This window comes from Microtus ochrogaster, linkage group LG1 (genome assembly GCF_000317375.1).
Source record: "Microtus ochrogaster isolate Prairie Vole_2 linkage group LG1, MicOch1.0, whole genome shotgun sequence".
NCBI classification, from domain to species: Eukaryota; Metazoa; Chordata; class Mammalia; order Rodentia; family Cricetidae; genus Microtus; species Microtus ochrogaster.
Window position 1 is genome coordinate 56,640,589 of NC_022027.1, and position 13,794 is coordinate 56,654,382.

Sequence of the window (13,794 nt, forward strand, 5' to 3'; positions counted from 1 at the left end):
GAGCTCAGGCAGGAAGCTGAAGATCAGCCTGCCTCAGAGGATGGGGAGGGGAATGGGTGTGGTTTGTCTCTTAAAGGGACCAAAACCATAACATTCCCAGGTCTTCCTTATAATAAAAAGCACACACGTCAAGGAAGCAGAAAAGGAAGGGGCCAAGATGGCGGCAGGCGGGTCAGAGGTAATGGGAGTGGGCGTGGCTTGTCCCTTAAAGCGACAGGAAAGCACAACACAAGGTGTGGAGGTTTGAATAGGAATGGCCCCCCTGGTTCATATATTTGAACACTTAGTCATCAGGGAGTGGCACTATTTAAGGATTAGAAGGATTAGGAGGTGTGGCCTTGTTGGAGGAGTATGTTACTTTGAGTTTTCTTTGAAAAATTCAAGGTGGGCTTTGAGGTTTCAAAAGCCCATGCAAGACCCCGACTTTCTCTCTCTCTCTTGGCCTATAGATCAGGATTCAGCCCTTAGCTACTGCTCCAAAGCCATGTGTGCCAACATGCTCCAGATATTGTTATAAGAATTGCCTTGGTCATGGTGTTTCTTCACAGCAAAAGTCACTGAGTGACCCCAGTCTGTATCAAGTTAAACTAAAACCAAACCAACCAGCACAAGAGAATAGCTCAATGGTGAGGCTCGGGCCTATAACATGCTTAAGACCCTGGGGCAGATCGCTAGCACTACAAAAAGAAAATGACACTTATATACATTAAAATAGGAAATTTATGGAAGGCCAGGATTTGTTAGAACATTTCCAGTAATGAATGACCAGCAAACCAGAAGCAGCTGCAAGAAAGAACTCTTGAGTATGCTCAAGAGGGCAGAAGGCAAGAGTTCTGCCTTCCAAGGGTCTCACAAGGCATTCTGGGCTTTAACTTTCTTCATCTTTAATATGAATAGGTTAAACAAAAACTCTTTTCTTCTATCCCTCCTGTAGAGTTGTCATTGTGACTGACAGTTGACGGGAGTCCCTCACAGAAAATGAACTCCTGTGCATTCTTGTGGAAGATTCAAATGCCTTGCTGTGCACAGGCCAGCAGGATCACAAACCATCCACAGCAAACGTCCAACCTCACACACAGCGCCGAGGACGACACTGTTGCTACGCTCACTGTTTATCTAGAACTTATGTGAACAAAGATGCCTTATGCTCCCAGCAACGCGAGCATTTAAATCCAACTTCTGCCAGACATGCTCATTTTGTTAATGTTTATTATATATAAAGGATATATAAATAGTTGTTTTTAAAAATTAAAACTACCATTTTATGCTAGTCTTCAAAGTCTAAGAACTACCCATTCCACCCTCCTATTCTAAAAACCACATACAATTAATCCTATCCTTGATATCCTTCCTGTGTGTAATGTATTTTTTGTTACCTACTTCGAGCCAACTCAGCATTAGAGATGGATCATACCTACTGCAGTCTCTTACAGATAGGCAGATTGAGAACTCAGAAGGCTCCATGACTGGTCCTCTCCTTCTCCCAGACTGCTTTCCAGCTACAACTGTCCCTGAGTGTGTGCCTTAGCCTGTTCCTATGCGCATCATGCCTGACTTTCTTCTCTGACCCCACATAGCATCGCAGTGATTCTCTCAACCACCCACAGAGATGGGCGCTTCCTTTAAGTTGCTAAGCAACCCCAAGGTCACCAGCTAAGCAGCCCTGGACCAGAATTTGAGCCCAAGTCTGTCTAAATCCACAACCCATGCTCTTAGCCACTATAAACAGGAGCTGTGCCAGAAATAGCTCACAATCAAGAAGAAAAAAAAGAAAAGGAAAGAAAGGGCCTGTGCAGGTTCCTATATCACTGTGGACATTGGCCAGGGACAAGGGACAGCTCCTAGCTGACGAGGGCTGACACAGGGACAAGTTACTTTGTTTTGAAGTCAGCATGGCAAGGTCTGGCCAGCAGTTTTGTGTTGCTTCATTCATTAACTTAACAAACATTTAGAAGTAACAATGATGTGTTGGACGCTGGCTCCAGGAGATAAGCACAGGTTAGCAACGCTCTATGGATTCTACCTTCTAGTGGGGAACAGAAGACAAGGTCTGTGAAGGGTTAAAGACACTCTGAGTTTGTTTTAGACAAGTCAGGGAAGCCCTCCCAGGTGTGGTGGCAGTTAAGCAGAGGATAGAGAAACACTGTGACAATCTAAGAAGGGTTGAAACTACACTTCAAATTAAAGATGGGGGCAGATGAGAAGGGAGGCTTACTGCCTAGCCTGACAACTTGAGTTCCATCCAGAAGCCCGAGAGAACCAGCTTCTACAAAGTTTTTTTTTTACCCCTCCCCCACATAGGCACATAAATAAAACACGATAAAAATGAATCTTTAAAAAAGTTTCCTAAGATGGTAAAAACTGGGTATTGTGGAACATATGTGTAATCCCAGTGTACAAGAGGTACATGCAGAAGGTTCTTGAGTTTGAGTCCAGCCTGGGCTACATGAGATGGTAATTTAATTTCCTTCTATGTCTTTCTTGCCTAAAGTAGAACATTTCTTTTCAAAGAAAATAGTACCAAAAACAAACAAACAAACATACAAAAAAAACCCAACCACTCAAGAGACACAAAGTCTGGCTGTCTCCAAGCTATTGTAGCCCTAGGCAGGGCAAATCTGGAAGGTCCCGTGAACTGCCAACAGGATGAGCTCAGAGCCAAAGGAGGATGTTAGGGCCACGATGAAGCTCTGCTTTCGGCTCTGCCCACCCTCTCCCCGAGCCCCTTCCTCCAGTGCTGTGTTTATTTTTCACCTTTTTAGCAGAATGGGTTAAAGGGCAAACCACAGGCAGAGGGAAACCACAGCCTGTGCCTGATGGAGTGAAATGGGAATCTCCCCAAACCACTTGTACAGCAGGGAGAGCCGTCAGTGTTCCAGCCCATGTGGTCTTCAACGCGGCTGTGAAAAATCAGATTCTCCATCTTCCAGCAGGACAGATAGCGGAGTGTATACCGGACCAGAGCTACCCAATTCTCCACCTTCCAGCAGGACAGATAGCAGAGTGTATACTGGACCAGAGCTTTCCAAAAATCAGCAAAGGCCTGCATCTTCTAGTTAAATTAATCTTACAACAAACGTTGCAGTTCTGAAGGACTTGCCGCTCGCCGGTTGGCCACTGCTTCACACACAGGAATACAACAGGGAAGAAAATGTGTGAATTCCGACCCCAGGGGGCTTGGAGACAGAGCGTGAGCATGACACACAACTGTATGTGAGGGGAGGTACATGCTAAGAAGATGAAAGCAGAGAAGGGGAAAGTAAGCATGTGTGTGAGTCTTCCACTTGTTTCTTTGTTTTGACCAAGGATCCACAGGAAGTGAGCTTCAGATACCTAGGAGAACAGAATGTTTTCCAAAAGACCCATTTATTAAAGGCTTGGTTCCCCATAGGAGCACCACAAAGAGCGGTAAAGCCTTCAGGAAGGAGGTTACCTAGTGAGAGGCCTTAGACCATTGAGGGCGGGCACCTGAAGAGGTGGCGAGACCCCAGCCTTTTATTTCTTGCCTAGACATAAGGTGAGCAATGTTGTTGCCATACTTCCCGCCGTTGTGTGCTACCTCACCACAGACAGCAGGGCCAGCTCTGAACAAGACCCTCCAAACTGTGAGCCAAGAACCTTCTCTCTTTATTAGGACCATCTCAGGTACGTGGCTATGGTGATGAAGAGATGACCGAAAAGCTCAATGTTGATCCAGGAAAGTCCTCAGGAAGAAAAGCCAAAGCAATGGAAGTTTCTCACGAGCTATTGAGAGACGACATCTCCAAGACGAACATGTGAAGAGCTAGGGACAGAGGGAGCCTGGAAGGGGGAGCTGGGAACGCTAGACAGGAGGACCTGGGTGTGGGCACACGTGGCACACTGGGGAAACACCACGAGGTTCACAAGAAGCAGAGGGAGGAGGCAGAGAAGTGGCTGGAAGTTACTGACCACGCAGTCCACGCTACGGAGAACAGAGTCACAGGGGCCGCACAGATGGGCCTGAGAACGTGGCGGTGACAGATGTAGACACCATGAAAATCAGCTCGGTGATGATGGGAATAGCCCAGGGTCTGGGAAGTCCTGGGGGTGGAGGAGAGAGTGTTATCTGCAGAGATTTGCTGAGTTAAGACCACATCCATGGACGGGGGAGGGGGGGGGCGGTGGGCGTAGCAAGACCGAGACGCTAGCTTGGTTTCTGGTGCCATTGCTGACGTGAAAAGCGCAAAAGAGAGAACTGTGGGTGACAGAATAGCACAGCACACTAGAAGGAGGGTTCAATTTAACAAGAAGACCTGTTTGAACCACATGAGACTACCTCCGGCCGAGGCTAAACGAGAGAGCTAGACGTTTGTAGAATAGATATGGCCATGGAACATGGAAATATAAACACTTAAATGTAGGCCGAGAAGAAGAAAGAAGGGACGAGGAAAGAGCTAACGGTTCTGATGTCCCCACCAAAACTTACGCTGAAATTTAATTCCTATATGAGGGATCAAGAGATGGCAATCGTCAAGCGAGGGCCCTGACCCTGACTACAGCTTTCCGCAGAGACACCTGAGCTGGGACACTCTGTTTCCCCTCCCGCCGCCTGGAGATGCTGTGGAGCCCACCAGCATCAAGCGCCTTATCACCGTGGTCTCCCAGCCAGAAGCATGAACTGAGCAAACCTTCATTCTGTATAAATCACTCGGTCTTAGAAATTCGGTTGTAGCGACAGAAAATGGGTTAACACTAAAGCTACACACAGGGGCTCAGTACTGAAAGGGAAGCCTGAAGAGAGGTCAGGAACTCAACAGAGAAGACAGGAGAGCTGGTTCTGAGAAAACCACAGAAGGGAACATGGAGGGAAGAGAAGAGCAGAAGCAAGCAGCAGGCTGGGACAGTGTCTAATGAGCAACACACTGGGTGTGAGCTACTGGAGCAGAAAAGAGGTTCGTGGCCACCTGGGTCTCCTGAGCCCACTGATTCTCCAACCAACTGCAAGCACTCCAACACGGCTAGCAGCTGGGCTTGTGTTGTAGTTCAGTTGACAGAGTGCTTGCCTAACACAAACAAAGTCCTGGGTTCAAGTCCCAGCACCACATTAACCAAGCCTGGTGATGCATGCCTGTAATCCCAGCATCGGGGAGACCAGAATTTTAGATCATCCTCTGCTACACTTGACTTTGAGGCCAGCCTGAGAGATGTGAGCCCCTGTGTTCAGAAAGAAAGGCAAAGCTAGGGGCTGGAGAGATGGCTCAGCAGTTAAGAGCACTGACTGCTCTTCCAGAGGTCCTGAGTTCAATTTCCAGCAACCACATGGTGGGTCACAACCATCTGTAATGAGATCTGGTGTCCTCTTCTGGCCTATAGGCAGGATATTGTATAAATAAATTAATTAATTAAAAAAAAAGAAAGGCAAAGCTAGCTGTGTCTGCCCAGTGTGAAGGAAGATGTGTTCGTGGCATCATCTAGCTACTTACACATCCTGTCTCCCTTATCTTCTCACTCACTCTTGGGTCCCACATCTCCTCCCCCAGCTTCCTGTACCGCTGAGCCTAGACACTACAGGAAAGAATGGGGAAAGTGCGTGGAACACTGTGAGACCTTGCACACTACCTTGGCACTGTGAAGACAGGAAAACACCAGCTGGGTCCCAGAACCCCTGACACCTTAGAACCTCCGAAAAGCTGCCTAGCTGCTTGCTCTTCTGTTCTCTGAGAAACACGGGAACCAAACGTCGATCCTAAACTTGTTTCTGGTACAGAGCACTTGAGGGGCATCTGAAAGCAAGCAGAAAACCCAGCAGATTCCTGAAGGCATGTAGCGAAGTTCCTTTGTATTTTCAACTACAACGACAGCCCCACACCCAGGTGATCATTATTTTTGGCTTAATTTTGGATATCTGTGCATGTGGGGGGGGAGGGGTGCATAACTCGAGCCAGATGCTTTTGGAGAACAGTGTCATCTTTGGGATCCTAAGAGTTGCCAGCTGTAGCCTCACAACCTCAGCAAGCCTTACAGCTCCTGCCTGCAGACCTCCTGACTTGCTAGCAGTCCCATCCTGTGACACAGCAGGGAAGCTTTCTCCAGCCACCCCACCCTTCTCCCAGCCTCCTGGGCCAGTTAAACTCCAAAGAATCCTGCTCTGAGTTCAACAAGCCCCCATTCAAACCCTATTCAGCAAGGTTATCTATCTGAGACATTTTCTGGAGGCGTTTTCAAGAACTTAGCAGAACTCCCTCTAAAGGAAATCTCTTTCTTTAAGCCCACACACTGCATCAAAATAAAACCGTGAACAGACACTCTAGCAAAGGAGACACAGATGCCACAAACTGAAAAGCCATCAGTGCGGAATACGGCACATAGGGCCCTCCTTCCTGGGCTGCTGTGGAAAACATCAGGAACCCAACGACCAGGCTGCAACTGCAGTTAATAATGAGTAGACAGGGATTCAGCCCTCTCATCCCAAAATGGGCTGTTACTCATGCAGGATTCATGGTTCAAAAGGCATGTTACGGATATATGACCATAACCCTCTCTCTAAAGTCATAAAACTAAAACAAAGGAAAGAAGGAAGGAAGGAAGGAAGGAAGGAAGGAAGGAAGGAAGGAAGGAAGGAAGGAAGGAAGGAAAATGAAGAGGGACGTCTGGCCGAAGAGGCCTTGGCAGAAGGAGGTAGACCCCAAGAGTCAAGCAGCACATTCAGAAGATGAGAGACTTCTCCCCACACAGGGAAGACCTGTACTGCATTGATGCTCAGCCCACATTATGACTCAACGGTGTTTTCCCTCCCAGTCAAACCGAGTTTGTCAGCCCACTGTACAAAGCCATGCAAGAGAAAGAGGCCCGTACCCTTTCTGGATACTAAGAAGTCTCTGTGTTTGAGTGTTTTGTTTTAAAAGAATAAAAGCCACAAAAGAGATAACTCCCCATAACAGAGTGAGGATTGCACCATGATATTTATTTAGGCTTTGTGTCAAAGTGTCTTGCCTCAAATAACCTTCCCAATGTGAAAGGGGAAAAAAGTCATATTCTGCTCAGGCGATTACTGCGCAGTTAGACAATTATGAAGTGAAATCTGCAAACAGTCACCAGCATGGTGTTGTATCCAAGGGCCAACATCATACTGTCAAAACACATAAATTGCTAAAGATGCTAACAGGGTGACAGAAGCCAGAGGGACTCGTCACACACAAAATGGAATTAAGTATTCATCAAGTTTCCATGAAAAAAAAGCTAAAGAAAAAAAATAAAAAGAAATCCAACATTCTGCCAGACCCTCCACATGGGCCATCAGTGTAGCAAGCCCTTCGGCTCCCAGGGTAATCTGATCTACAAGAAAGGTCCAAGGATCCATTCCCAGGCTGTTTTCTAGAGAAGTTTTTTTTGTTGTTGTTTTCTCCAGGAATTAATCAAGGGAAATGTGTTTTCACAAACGGTCCTTCTGTAATTTTATACAAAAAAACCGACCTTCAACATATGCCAGAGAAATGAACTGTTTGTCGTTCTCGGTGTGAGCAGGACCCAGCTCTGTAGGCCCTCCTGGCCCAGGGAAATAGACATTTTTGTATTATCCTTTCTTAAAGCCTGAAGAGGGATCCAGTTTTTCTGACTTAATCTAAATGATTAGTCTGGTGACATCAAATCTGAAATAAAAATGAAACTTGCCCACCGTCACATGTCACTCGAGAGTCCTTTGCCCAGTTTTGGGAGACAGTTTTGATTTTTTTTTGGGGGGGGGTTGTTTTCTTGTTTGTTTATTTGGTTTTTGTTTGTTTTTGTTTTTTAAGACAGGGTCTATGTAGGCACCTGGCCTCAAACTCATTGTGGATGTTAAGTTGATCTTGAACTCCTGATTCTTCTGCCTCTACCTCACAAGAACTACGGTTATAGGCATACAGCACATGCTGGGCTAACAGCATACACAAGTGCACACATATACACACCACACACGCACACACACACGTGTGCACGGGCAAACACCATATGATAATTCTCATCAGCAGATGCACTCGGATAGCCTAAAGGCATAGTTCCAGGCCTCTGCTGCAGGATCTTCTTAAATACAGACTCCATGCCTCATAACTAGTTGTTAACCTGTATCAGCCTCCATCTCTGTTCTGAAAAAATGAAGGGGAAAAATGCAGAATGAGGTCCAAACAAGAGTAGCCTCAGGCAGAATTTATATGAATACTGCATCAAAACAAAAATATTACACTCTTGAGAGAGCTGGAGATCCAAATAACTGGTCCCTAAGGTGGAGAGGAAGCATGCTTGGAGATCATGCTGAGTCCAAGTAAGTCACTTAACAAGTAAACTATGATTTCAGCACTATAAAGACAAGACATCTAGAGAAAGACTGGACCCAGATTCTTTTTGTACAGTTTCTCTAGGTGGTTGGTTTATGTCATCCGGACTAGAAACTGAACAGGTTAACAACAGTTTGTTTTGACAAAATGCTACAAAGAAGCGGTGTTATTTCACACGTGAGGTCGGAAGACAGGGAAACCAGAACTTCCTGCCATCGCTGTGCTTTGCTTCCACTGACACAGACGCCTCGTTGAATGTCACTCATTGATGTGTTGCTCAAATTCTAGTCCGTCTTAATACTAAAAACCCCGAGTCAGATATAGGAGTCAATGCTGGAGGACCAGAGAAGCAGAGCGGTTCAGGGAGTTCTTACCTCTCCCAATGCTCGACCAAATGGGAGATCCTGTCCTCAGACGACTCCTCCCGCCTTCTAGTCCTCTCTCTGCCCAGCCATGTCACCCCTGTCTCCACCTCCCTGGTGCTGGAATTAAAGCCATGCACCACCACTGCCCAGCTTCTACTGGCTTAGCTCTACACTCTGATCTTCAGGCAAGCTTTATTTGTTAAATCACAAATAAAATATCACTACACTGGTGTTCCTTATTTGGGGGTGGGGTCTCAAATGCATAAGGCCGCAAACCCCAGCTCCTCAACATAACAATCACAATAGTAACAATAAATGTTTCCACATAACCTAGGCTGTTTTTCATATTCCCAACAGTCCTGAGGAAGTGAAAAATTACTTTTGAGTTAAAGACCTCTAAGAACATGAACCTAACCAGACATGTAAACTTCAAAAAACAGTTAAGGTTTTTGAATGTGAGAAAAAAAATCAATGTTTGAAAGCATAAGAAAATAAGGAACTGGCTGAAATAGCTATTAAAATTCTTATTTAAAACTGCCTGCGGTGGAAAGGCTGTCCTCCATTAACCAATAAATGTAGCCATCATCATTTTCCATCCAGTAGCCCTGAGACTATAGAAAATACACATTAAAATGACTTATAGAGGTGCTGGAACAATGGGCACATAGCAACAGGCAGTCTGCACTCAAAGGACACAGGGTGGCTCACCAACATCTGCAACTCCAGTTCCAGGGGCTACATCACCCTCCTCTGACAACCAGGCATGCACAAGGTTCACATACATGCATAGGGCAAACGTGTGTACATGCACACACCCCAAAAAAGGAAATTCAATGATTTGTCAAGAACAGGGTTAATTCAAAACAACAAAAACACGGGGGTGATGTGTGTGCTGTAGTAACATTACCACTCACCTGCTCGCTCTAAAGTCTACCTGTCTGTCCTTAGGTGTAAAACACCTTTCACAGACTCGTAGAATTTTAAGACCACTTGAGAACTAAAAGAAGCCAGAAGTGACTCCACAAGACTTCCCTGGGCTTTTAGGCAGGCAGACTGATTGATTGATTGATTGATTGATTGATTGATTGATTGATTGATTGACTGTTTTGGCTTTTTCGAGACAGGGTTTCTCAACAGCCCTGGCTGTCCTGGAACTCACTCTGTAGAGCAGTCTGGCCTCAAACTCTGCCTGCCTCTGTCTCCCAGATGCTGGGATTAAAGGCGTACATTACCACAGCCTGGCTGGCAGGCAGATTTTTATAAATTAAGTTTGTATGCAAAAGGAAAAGATTAATTCCTCTGAGTATTAAAAAAGAAGTTTTAATACTTTAGTTTTAGTCCAGCAAACTAGTTTTGCCACGTGTATGCTCTTCTGTGAGAAAGCGTTGGCATCCTCAGACCATTGTGACCCCGGCAGCTCCAAAGCCCGGAAACAGGGACTGATTAGAGGGGGGAGGGGCTGATAAACATTTGTGAGATGAGTAAAGTAGATCAGAGAGTGGAAGACTAACGGAGACCCTGGAAAACCGCGAGTCTGTAGTGTCAAATGCAGGCTGCGAGCTAGAAAAGTGGCTGAATTCTAAAGTGATTTAAAATAGGTCCCATTTGACCCTAACAGCTAATATAAAGTTAAACCTTTAAAATAAGATACACAAGAAACAAGACCTGCCAACGGAACTACAAAGACGGAAAACTTTTACTTAATCAAAAATACTCAGTTTGACTGACTTACAAGCATGTTGATTCTTAGATATTTTATAAGCATATTTAGAGGCATAATTGCCTAAACACACCACAGACACCTGTACTTACACAGGATAAGATTTTTCAGTACTGACACACAGGTAAAGGACCCTGATCCAAAAATCCAACATCCAAAATGTTCCGAAATACAAAACTTTCTCAGGACAAACATGACCCCCACAAGTGGAAAATTTACACTGATCTTGTGTAACTAGCCAGAGTAATGATGGAACTACACTAAAAACATCGTATGGAACTACCTTTATGGTCTATATGACACCCAAATTATGTTTGGATTTGGGTCACCTCTCCCAAGAGATCAATATGTATATGCAGATATGAAATCCAGAGCCCTTTTACCCCACCCCCACCCTCCAAGCACTTTTGCTCAGGGAACCCAACGTGTATTGAAACAAATATATCTAGAGAATGCACAGCTATGTGAAAGGAACATGGGATAATGAGCTCACTCTTACTATCTCGAATTTGGAAGGTGATAATGAAAGATAATGAAGATGGTACTGAATTCATCAGCCTCCCCAAGAAGTTCATTTATGCAGTTTTATACGTGAGACAAATAGGGGTCACTACGAAAGGATTCACAAATGGATCTCTTTGGGTTGTCAGTTCTCCTAAACAACCTGAAATATTATTCAAACAACACAAAATTTTACAGGCACACATCTCAAGGAAAGCAAACTAGGAGAAAAAAAAGAGAGAGAGAGAGACACCCTACAAGCCACTGTAAACACATTTAACATTCAGGCCCAGACCTCAGGGTCATCCTGCTTTTAACCAGTTTAAATTAAACCCATCCCTCCACAGAAAGCAGCTTAGTTATTTTGCTAGATAAAGCTACAACATTTTCCATTTCTGAAATATATAGTACATACAGTAAAGCAAGTTTAGGTGCCTGCAGGACATCAGTAAGTACGCTATGCTCCCTCTACTGGCCAATGTTAAAAAGAACAATGAATTTCCCAGGGGATTGGCCTTTGAAGTGCTGGGGTTCAAAACACTGTTGATGACTTTATCTTTTTTAAATGTATATCTCTTACCCAATAGCTAAGTAAAGCTGATGTGGGGTGGTCATATTCCATCACAATAGAAATTTTAAAGTTAACAGCAATGCCAAGAGTAAAAAATATGCTGAAGCCTTGAAATGCTAAACAATGCAGAATCCAAGCCAAAAGCTGGGGACATCAAGAAACAAGAGCAACATCCTCTAGCTGACACGATTGTAAAAAATCAACTCCTCCTTAATGGCCCTTCAGGGGGTAAGAATTATTTCCCTACCTCCTGCGCCAACCTCAAGCTGCTTCCTAAGGAAGCCTAGTGGCCTTGATCAACAACGTATGGTAGATTAATAAAAGCAAGGATTAACACGAGTCGGGGTTCTATTTATAATTATCTGGAGCCAGGCTCAGGGGAGCTGGGCTTTGGCCCCTGCAAAGGTCGTGTATGATCACCTAAATTAATCACAGATAATTAGTATTTCAAAAGATGTATTCAACTCAAACAGGAAGCTAAGCAAGACAGAGGGCCAAGGACTTACTGCCGCTTGCTGCTTCCCGCCAGGACCAGGGCAGCTCTTGGATTAAAACTAACAGAAAGCTGTTATAACACCTTGGGCAAGTGACTTGGCCTCTAGTGGCTACAGTCTGGCACGCGAACTGTAAAATGGGTCTACTAAAATCACAAGATTTTAACCAGAGTTGGTGTGGGACTTAAGCCCGATTGCTGCCTTGGAGACATTATGGAGCACACAATAGTGAACCCATACACTCCCGTTTTATTACCCCAAAAGAACCAGCTGAGTTCTCCCTGAAGTAGCCAACTACGGTCTAAACGACCATTCCAAAGATATTAAAGGATCACGATATGGTGTGTTTTTTGTTTTGGTTTGGGTTTTGTATGTTGGAAACTTCTATCAAGCCTTTCAGTTCTGCGAAGGAAGAAGAAACTTTAAAACGCCTGATTCCCCATCTCCATCTGTCACTCTCTGGATCCCTCACCGCAGGGCGCAGCACGCGGCGCTAACACCTGTGCACCGCTCCGCGCGGACCTTGTCCTGAACATCTGTGCACTCCTCCAGCCTCAAAGCCACCCTGCAGGACCCGGGCCCCCCTGCCCTTAGCTAGCGAGTAGGGCGACTGTTGGCACCCACATCTAAGCCGCCAGGTTCTACTCTGCCGAGGTAGTTCAGGCTTGGCACGCAGGCTGTCTGCACTTCTCTCCGGGTGCCGTAAAGTGGAACAAATGCCCTAATAAGCGCAACTCTGCAAGCCGATTCTTCTAGCAACATCCAAGAGTCCCGAGTTTGTGCCAACCAAGTGCACACACCGAGAGAGCCTCTAACATCAACGGGAGCGTGGCTGGGTTAACCCGGGCGTCCTCCCCGTGTCAGGGCGCGGCCGGCAGGGACCCGGGGCTGGCTTGGGCGCGCGTGTCCTGCGACCGCGGCCTCTGCTATCCATCACGGTGGAGTGCCCACCCACGCTGTCACGCGCCGGGAGGGCAGTGGCCTTGTATGCCCCGCACTGGACTAGGAAATCGCGGAGAGGAATAGCGAAGGCGGCGGTGGGGAGCTCCTCCCCGGCGCTGCCCACTCGGGACCGCCGCGGATCCCTGTTCCGCTCAGCGTCAACCCGGCCGGATCAAAGCCAGGTCCCGAGCTCGGGGTCCTGGGTGGCCGGAGCAAACCCTAGAAGCAACAGCGCACAGCCTGCACAGCAGGGAACCAGGCACAGAGCCCGCACGTACCTCGTAGGCGGCGTGTCCGGGAACCGATCGTCCGCCGCGAAGTGGGGGAGCAGCCGAGACGAGTCCCCGCGCCCTGCGTGCGCAGGCGGCCGCGAGTTCAGCAGGCGCAGCTCAACTGCGCCATCCGGACCCCGCCGGGGACTTTCACCTCCTGCCGGGAGCTCGCGGAATAGCGCAGCGAAAGTGACCTGGCAGGACAGCAGCCCGCTTCCCCCTCGTCCCTCTCTCTCTCACTGCCAAGGAGGAGGAAAGTGGCGCTCAGCGTCCCCGAAACCCTGGATCACCCCCATCAGGCCCGTGCGGCGCCCTCGCTCGGCCGCGCACACGCGCGGGCGGGGTCGGGCGCGCAGCCACAGCAATCAGCGCATAGGGGGAAGGGCGCCGCGGGCCGCGGGGGCTCGGCCGCCTAGAAACTCCTCCTTCTGCCCCTCCTCTCCTGCTGATGGATGAGCCCAGAGAGCCTGCTCTAGCCTGCGCGTCCCTTCGGGCAGAGAAGTCTGAAGCTGAAAGAAGGGAAAGGAAGTCAGGGAGCAGCCCGGGATGAGGTGGCGGGTGGGCATCCCTAACTTGGGAAAGAGTGGGGAACCGGTACTGGCTGCCACTCCCTGAATCCTTCAAACTACCAGGGCTCTCTGGAGAAGACATGGGCT

The 13,794-nt window shown here is 47.1% G+C and overlaps 1 protein-coding gene across 1 annotated transcript in view; it reads right to left on the reverse strand.

Moving 5' to 3' along the window:
- Tgfbr3 (transforming growth factor beta receptor 3) overlaps positions 1-13,453 on the reverse strand; it is a 199,622-nt gene extending 186,169 nt beyond the window's left edge. The window contains exon 1 of the mRNA XM_013350914.2: positions 13,145-13,453. The gene's annotated coding sequence lies outside the window, so the exon portion shown is untranslated. The remainder of the gene's footprint in view (positions 1-13,144) is intronic.
- Between the last annotated feature and the right edge of the window lie 341 nt (positions 13,454-13,794).